General features: G+C 40.3%; 1 protein-coding gene across 3 annotated transcripts in view; it reads left to right on the top strand.

Moving 5' to 3' along the window:
• The first annotated feature begins 699 nt into the window (after positions 1-699).
• Positions 700-8,325, top strand: part of LOC309655589 (uncharacterized protein) — a 108,964-nt gene continuing 101,338 nt past the window's right edge. For all 3 annotated transcript variants that reach the window (XR_014260900.1, XM_082450949.1, XM_082450950.1), the window contains exon 1: positions 700-3,339. The gene's annotated coding sequence lies outside the window, so the exon portion shown is untranslated. The remainder of the gene's footprint in view (positions 3,340-8,325) is intronic.

The raw sequence follows: 8,325 nt of genomic DNA, 5'->3' as shown, positions 1-8,325 counted from the left end.
AGATTCAGTCTAGGGGCTTATTTTTTTTCGAAGGTGAAACTCTCTTCCTACTCAATTTGGAGCTGCCAGGAGCCACTGTGAGAGGGAGAACCTGCTTCAGAAATCTCATCTGAGGATACCCAGTGCAGAGGAAAGCAAAGCTTGGAGATGGAGACAGCAAAATCTCGATGACATTTTAAAAATAGTGATGTATAGTTGATTTACAATGTTATGTTAGTTTCAGGTGTACAGCAAAGTGATTCACTTATACATACACACACACACATATATATATATATATATATATATATATATAGTTATTCTTTTTCATATTCTTTTCCATTATGGTTTATTACAGGATATTGAATATATATCTTGTGCTATACAATAGGACCTTGTTGTTTATTCTTTATATAATCGTTTGCATCTGCTAATCCCAAACTCCCAACCCATCCCTCCCCTGCCCCCACACCCCTGGCAACTGCAAGTCTGTTCTCTATATCTGTGAGTCTGTTTCTTTTTTTTTTTTTTTTTTTTCACACACACACACTGTATTTTATTTTTACAAGAGATAAATAGACTGACACCAAGCATTGTACATGGATGACCACAACAAAAGCAACAATGATTGCAATTACCAAACACGAAACACACTCATACTATGTCATAATATTGACATTCAGTCCAGTAATCCAGTGAGTCTGTTTCTGTTTCATTTGTGTCATATCTTAGATTCCACATATAAGTGATATCGTATGGTACTTGTCTTTCTCCGTCTGACTTACTTTGCTTAGTATGATCATTTCTAGGTCCATCCATGTAGCTGCAAATGGCATTATTTTATTCTTTTTTATGGCTGAATAATATTCCATTGTATATAAGGACCACATATTTTTCCATTCGATGACATTATTTTATCATCTGGAAATCCTGCAGATGTTGTGACCTTCTGCTTAACCCCTACAAAAGCAACAAATGGGACCTCCACTGCACCAGAACTTCTATTACTGCTCCTGCAAAACTACCTAAGACCTCACACTTGCTTGTACCCTCACTGTTCTCCCTTCGGCTTTGCCAGTCTCATGCCGACACATCTACTTGAAGGAAGCTAGTCTCATGTCTATACCTTATTTAAAAGGAAGCTGGGAAAGTGTAGTTTTTGGATTATATCTCAGAAAGGCAGGCTTTACAAAGTGGAAGTGTTCAAAAGTTACAGATGTTACTACGATCTACCCCTTGGCTGCCTAGCATCCATATGTGCCATGTTTTCATACTTATATTTCCAACCATAATAGTAGCAATAACCTGTGCTTGCTTAAAATGATACAGCTATCACTTGGACAATCAAAATGCACTTCCTCAAAGGAAGGACCCAAAGTTTCATTAGTTTCTGCACCTAGATACAAGTTCAGGTTTTCTGGGCGATGACCATATCTCCTCTGGTTGTCATAATATCGTACTAATATTCTGTAGCCTGTGGACTAAATTGTAGACTCACATAGACTATATAAAATATTAGAGAAAAGGGGAAGGAAGAAAAAAGAAACTTTATTAAATACTAGGTATGTACATGACACAGCAGGCAAAGAAGAAAATGTGGCTAGCTGCCACAGAACTTATTGATGCAGCTGGCTGTGACGTTGCGAGGGCATTTATAATGTCCTTCCTCCAGTGCCCATTTATGTTCCCTTTGTCCTCAGCAAATCAGCTGCCTGTGATTCTTTATCTGGTGGGGTGACCCAATCTTCATTCTTGGGGAATCTGAATACTTACTGGCTCTGTCCATATGGGCTTAGAACTGTTAACTTTTTATCACTGGATATGGTAATTTTAGATGTGCCCCAGGGGGTCCCTTGGTTTACAGAAATAGTCCTTTCTGCCCTCATGTGTAACAGCAGTCTACTTTGATAATCCGGATCAGTCATTTTGTCCAACAGGGCATGATAAGTCTCATATGTCCATGTGGAAGTCTCAGGTTCCAATTCAATGGGCCTATTATTGTGTCCCCTGGTAAAAGTATCCCTCCCATTGGTTCAAAGACCTTTACATCAGTAGAACCCAAAGTCACAGAAGGCAGAAATTTAGCAAGTGGTTCATTAGTCATCATGATGCGAGGAGCTGCTCCCATCTCTTATTTCTAGGGGTGAAACCATGGTCATTAACTTAAAGGATATAAAGATGTAGACATAGAGAATGGACTTAAGGACACAGGGGATGGGGAGAGGGAACCTGGGGCAAAGTGAGTGAAGCATCGACACATATACACTACCAAATGTAAAACAGATGGCAAGTGGGAAGCAGCATAGCACAGGGGGATCAGCTTGGTGCTTTGCGATGACCTAGAGCGGTGGGATAGGGAGGGTGGGAGGGAGACTCAAGAAGGAGGGGATATGGGGACATATGTATGCATATGGCTGATTCACTTTGTTATACAACAGAAACTAACACAGCATTGTGAAGCAATTATACCCAATAAAGATGTATAAAAAAATTCTGAAAATGAAAAAAAAAACTTAAAGAATAGACTACATTTTGTAGGGCTACATTTTGTGAGATTATTTAATAGCCTGTTTATTGTGAGCTTCCTCCTCAGTAGAAACCACAGAGTATTTCCACACTCTGTCCATTCTGAGAGGTCCATTCAAGTGCCTCTTCTCCAATAGTCCTTGTCACCAATCCTCCAATCTAGTTTTCTTCAAGTCTGATCAAACCATTAGCCACTGCCTGTGAAACCTAGAGGATCCACAACCCAGGGCATCTCTCTTTCCATATAAAGTGGAACGTGAGATATCCTCTTAGAAGTGTACCCCCTGGGAGAGATTTGTTTTCCTTACTGTTCCTTAGGACCGTCTCTATGTGGGGTTATAATCCATTTTCGTCTAAAGCCTGCATATTGTGCAGAACTACCTGAACTACCTGAGGCTCTAGTTTTTACCTTTTCAGTCAGCTGGTCATGTGGAACACCTCTTAAGGCTCTAGGCATAGGTTGAAGGAGGTATGGAAATGTGGAGGGAGTAGACATCCTGGGAATAGGAGTCATGCAATTTTCTTGTATCTATTGGATCAGCTAAGTTTATACATTACGTACCACTTCCATCTGATCATGAAGTGTTTTTGGATACATCCTAATGCTGGCTGGCCACCCCTAGTTAGAGATGGGCAACTCAATTGCAAGGCCACCCGTTTTCCCATTGTTTGACACTTTTATCTCCTCCAGGGCCAATAACAAGCTATGAACTGTTGAGGTGACATCACCAAGATGACGACATAGTAGTTCTTGACTTCACTAACCCTCACAAGAAGAACAACTAACAGCTATTCATGGACAAGACACCAACGAGAGAATCCTAGAACCATGTGGTAAGGTCTCCCCAGAGCCTATGGATCCTTCAGTGAGAAAAGAGAGCCCAAGGGGCACTTACAGCTCCCCCAACATTGTGGGTCACTTCTTGGGAGTCCCCACTCTGGTCGGGCCCCCTGGGGTTTGCAGGGGAATCTGTGGGGCTCCATCAGTGGGATTCTGGTTGTGATGGAGAATGGGGTATGGGCTTGTAAAAACTAGCACTTGGATCTAGGCAGACCGAATTCTTCCCTGCATATCACAAACAGTAGCCCAACCAGCACTTTGCTCATCTGCAGAACCAAGTCGGTGGTGCAGTCCAGCCAGGGGAAAAACAGCCTGGCCCTGCCTGATCAGAAAGGCTAGCAAGAACACCTGGAAGCTGTGTAGCCCATACCACGAACTGTTAAGAGAACATCTGCCCACTCAAAGGGCAGGGCTTTGTTTCAAAGCCCCAGATGGCTCAGCTGTGGTGCTCATATTGGGGCTGGCTGCAGGCTCTACAAGGCTCTCAATCAGCCACAAATCTACCACGTCATGAAGTCCTAGTGACAGAGCTTTGCACAACGTCTAGGGCGTGGCAGAGCTTTGCACAACATCCAGGGCGTACCAGAGCCTTCTCTTGCTTGTATCCCCCACAAAGCTGGCAGTCTTATGGGCTATACAACCATGAACTGATGAAATAACCATGGCGGGACTCATATCCAACTCCAATAACCTTTACTTCCACAGGCTTCTACCCTAGCAGTGGACCATGGTGATATTCTGTGTTGCCAGTGATTAGTGTTAGCTCCGAGCCAGGGTCAAGTACTCCCTCAGAGTTCTAGGAATTCCTTTCCCCCACCCGCCTAGGGTACAATGATCCTGAAACATAATTTGTGTCCTTTTGGTAACAGTCAGGTAAAAGTGTTATGGCACATGGCTTATAATGTTACTACATAATTCCTTTTTAAGGGTACCCCATCTCCTTTTCAATCAGAAAGCTCTGGCTCTTTGAACTGATTTAGGGCTGGGAACTGGGTGAGAAGTAGTGAGTTTCTATAATAGTGGCTCAAATCAATCTTCTCTGCTTACTAAGTCTAGCTGGGTTTTGTTGTTGTTGTTGTTATGCACATTGAGTAAAACCTTAGGGGGTAACTCATTTATTTAAGTCATAGAGGCCTAATTATCTCCAAAGATCCCTATAGGTAAAACCCTGTAGGTAAAACCATTTTGTTTGTTACTCTGGCTCTGCTACCTATTATAGTAACTGCATCTCCCTTTTCTCTGGTATTTGAGTACATCTACTTGACCTTTGTCATCCTAAGTTTCCATCATTGCCACTTAAATCAAGGAGCTCTTTATAATGGCAACATTTCCTACTTTTATACTCTACCTACAGTGGTTAGTGTGATTTTACCTAACGTGATTTTAAAGGATATTGGTGCTCTTCATCGTCAATGTATTTCTCAATACTGTGATGAAGAGATTATCTTCTGAACTCTCTTGTGGGTTATTTTTGGGGTGGGAGTTGTGAACACATGATAAATCTTATACTCTTATCTCCCCAGCTTTTTGGATTCTTTCCTCTATATTATATCAAGTTCTTTCTGGCATCTCAAATTCACGTAGGTTCCTGTTGACTCTAGTTTTAGTCCATCAACCAAGCAAATAAATGGAATCCTTCCCAGTAGCTTGAGTCAATATTTTGCATCCAGAATCTCTTGTAGATGTTCACACATAGAAAATTTGACCTGATCTAAAATTATGTCCCTCTCTCCCTATTCTAGGTCCATGAGACCCCCTTCATTCCCACACATATTCCTCATAATTTTTTTTTTAAGTTTTATATTAACATACAGTACAATCGACTCTTTTTTGGGCATATAATTCTATGAGCTCTAACACACATATAGATTCATGTGATTACCACCACAATCAAGTTACAGAATAATTCCCTCACCCCCAGAATCTTCCTTGTGCTACCCCTTTGTCGTCATATTCTTCCCCCACATGTAACTTCTGGAAACCATTGACCTGTTCTCCATCAATGTAGTTCTGTCTTTTTGAGAATGTCATATAAGTGGAATCATGTAGTACGTAGCCTTCGAGACTAGCTTCTTTCATTTATCGTAATGCATTTGAGACTCATCCACATTGTTGGTGTTTATCAACAGTCTGTTCCTTTTTACTGATGAATTTTCCATTGTATGGATATACCACAGTTTGTTCACCCTCTCACCTTTTGAAGGTTGTACCTAGATTTTGGCAGTTATGATTAGAGCTCCTATCAACGTTCATGTATAGGTTTTTGTGTGAATGTAAGTTTTCATTTCTTTAGGGTAAATACATGAGGAGTAGGATTGCTGGGTCATATGGTAGGTATCGGTTTAACTTCATAAGAAAATGCCAAACTGTTTTCTAGAGTGAATATGTTATTTTGCATTTCTGCCAACAATGTATAAGAGTTTCAGTTCCTCCCCATTCTTGTGAGCTCTTGGTATTGTCAGTTTTCTATTTTATGTTAGCCATCCTAATAGGTATGTTTTAATTTGTGTTTCCTTAATGGCTGGTGATGTACATCTTTTCATGTGCGTATTTGTCATCCATCTATCCTCTTTGTCCAGGTGTTTGGCCCATTTTAAAATTGAGTTGTCTGGTTTCTTACTGTTGGGTTTTAAAAAAATACATTCTGGACAGAAGTCCTTTGTCAGGTACGTGATTTCACATATCTCCCAGTCTGTAGCTTGTATTTTCACTCTCATAACAATGCCTTTCAAAGAGCAAAAGTTTGTAATTTAGATGAAGTCAGTTTTTCTTTACAGATCATGCTTTTGGTGCAGATCTTTGAAACCTTTGTCTAACCCAGACCACAAAGATTTTTTTCCTATGTTTTCTCCTAAAAGGTTTATACTGTTAAGTTTTACATTTAGATCTCTGATCCATTTAAAAAAATAAATTGTGAGGTTTAGAATGAGGTTAATTTTTTTTGAGCATGAATGTCCAGTTATTGTAGCAAATTTGTTAAATGAGATACTTTCTTCACTGAACTGGTTTTGCACCTTTGTTCAAAATCAGTTGTCCCTAAATATGTGTTGATTTCTACTCTCCCTGTTCTGTTCCATTGACCTATCTGCCTATCCATTTGCCAATAGTATACTGTCTTCATTACCCTAGCTTTACAGTAGGTCTTCATATTGGGTAGTATGATTCCTACAACTTTTTTCTTATTTTCCAAAATTGTTTTGGATATTCTAATTCCTTTGCCTTCCATGTAAATGTTAGAATTAACTTGTCTATATCTATAAAAATTCCTGCTAGGACTTTGAATGGAATTGTATTAAACTATAGATCAATTTGGTGAGAATTGATATCTTTATCTGGTTGAGTCTTCCAATTCTGCTATTGGACCATCCAGTGAGTTTTTAGTTTGTGGAACTGTGCTTTTCAGTTCTAAAATTTTTATCTGGTTCTTCTCTTTTTTAAATAAATCTGGTTCTTCTTTATAGGTTCTATTTGGCAGAGGCTTTCTATCTTTATTTTCCTTTTAATTGATCCTTACTTCTTAAGCATTTTTGAAATAACTGCTTTAAAGTCTTTGTCTGATATTTCCCACATTAGTGACATTTCAACATTGGCATCTGTTTGTTGTCTTTTCCCATGTGAGTTGAAATTTTGGGGGTTCTTCTAATAGTGAGTAATTTTAAAAATTATATCCTGAACATTTAAAATATTACTTTAGAAGACTCTAGGTCTTATTTAAATCGTAGGGAGAATGCTGATATTTTGTTATGGCAAGCAATCGACTCAGTTAGGTTCAGACTGCACATTCCAACTAGCCTTTTGTGGGTTGTTGTTTTCAGTGCCAGTTGGGTCCTCAAAGTCTGTTGTGCTAATTGAATGTGTCTCAACCTGGTGTGCCACCTGGGGTCGACCAGTCTGGGGCCTGAATGGTGGTCTATCTTGTAGTCCAATTCTCAGTCTTTGGAATATTGGTTAGGGCCAGATCCATACATGTGCAGCTCAGGGGTGAGTTCAGAGTTTATAAACTACTTTATGGGATCGCTTTCCTAGATTTTCCCTCTCTGTAATCTTTCTGGGATTTTCCATGTGCTTCTCTTTTTTGTTCTCTAGCCAGAACACTGAGGCCATAGACACCGCCACTCTGTCTTAAATTTCCCACAGCTATGCCTACATCTGGTACCAAGTGACAGGAAGAATAAGAGAGACAAAAAAAGCTGTGGGGTTTGCCTCCACCTCTTGGGACCACGGGTCCTCCAATTGGAGATGAAGTTTTCCCTTCCTCAGAATTTAAGGATCTGTAGGCTCCCCGCTGTTACTTCCTGTTCTATCTCCATGAGATTGCCTGGGGGTTGGAGCACAAGAGAATGGAGAGGAGGAAATAAAAGAAAGAAAGAAAAATGGAGGACTTCCTCACTTACCCTGAGCGTTAGGAGTTCCCTTTCTTGCTCCTGGAGCCAGAACTAGAGGGTTCCTCCTGAGCATTCTCTGTCATGTTTGGTGCCCACTTTCAGATTTCTGACTTTCTTGAGTCCAGGCTGGGAGATATCATAGAAAAAAAAAAGAACACTCACCACCAGTTCATTGATACTTTAAGTTTTCCCCACCTTCTACTATTTATCTTTCAGAAACCTCAGATAGCTCCATGAATTCTGTCCAGGTTTTGTAGCTTTATTAACTGGGAGGTACAGAGTAAAGTGTGCTCACTCCATCTTACCCAGAACCAGAAGTCTCTTCCCATACTTTTGACAATATAAATGGCAAACTCCTACATTTCTTTTGGTATGTTGGCCATCTTCTGCCAGGTACAACTTTGTAATTGGCCTCTTGGAGATTACTGTCATTTGACCCTCATTGTAGATCTGGAGGCAATGAGAGGATAGATTTAGGTGGCAGGGGGAATTCTTACAATGTAACTATGCCAGGTGAGGTCATTACAGGGTCTTCGTATGAGGTAGAGCCAGCCTGGTGACACAGGGAAGAAGAAAGCTCAGTGGGCTTTGGGC

The sequence above is a fragment of the Balaenoptera physalus genome, assembly GCF_965194825.1.
Source record: "Balaenoptera physalus genome assembly, chromosome: 2".
NCBI classification, from domain to species: Eukaryota; Metazoa; Chordata; class Mammalia; order Artiodactyla; family Balaenopteridae; genus Balaenoptera; species Balaenoptera physalus.
The sequence above is the reverse complement of the archived record's forward strand: the minus strand, read 5'-3'. Positions and strand labels throughout refer to the sequence as shown.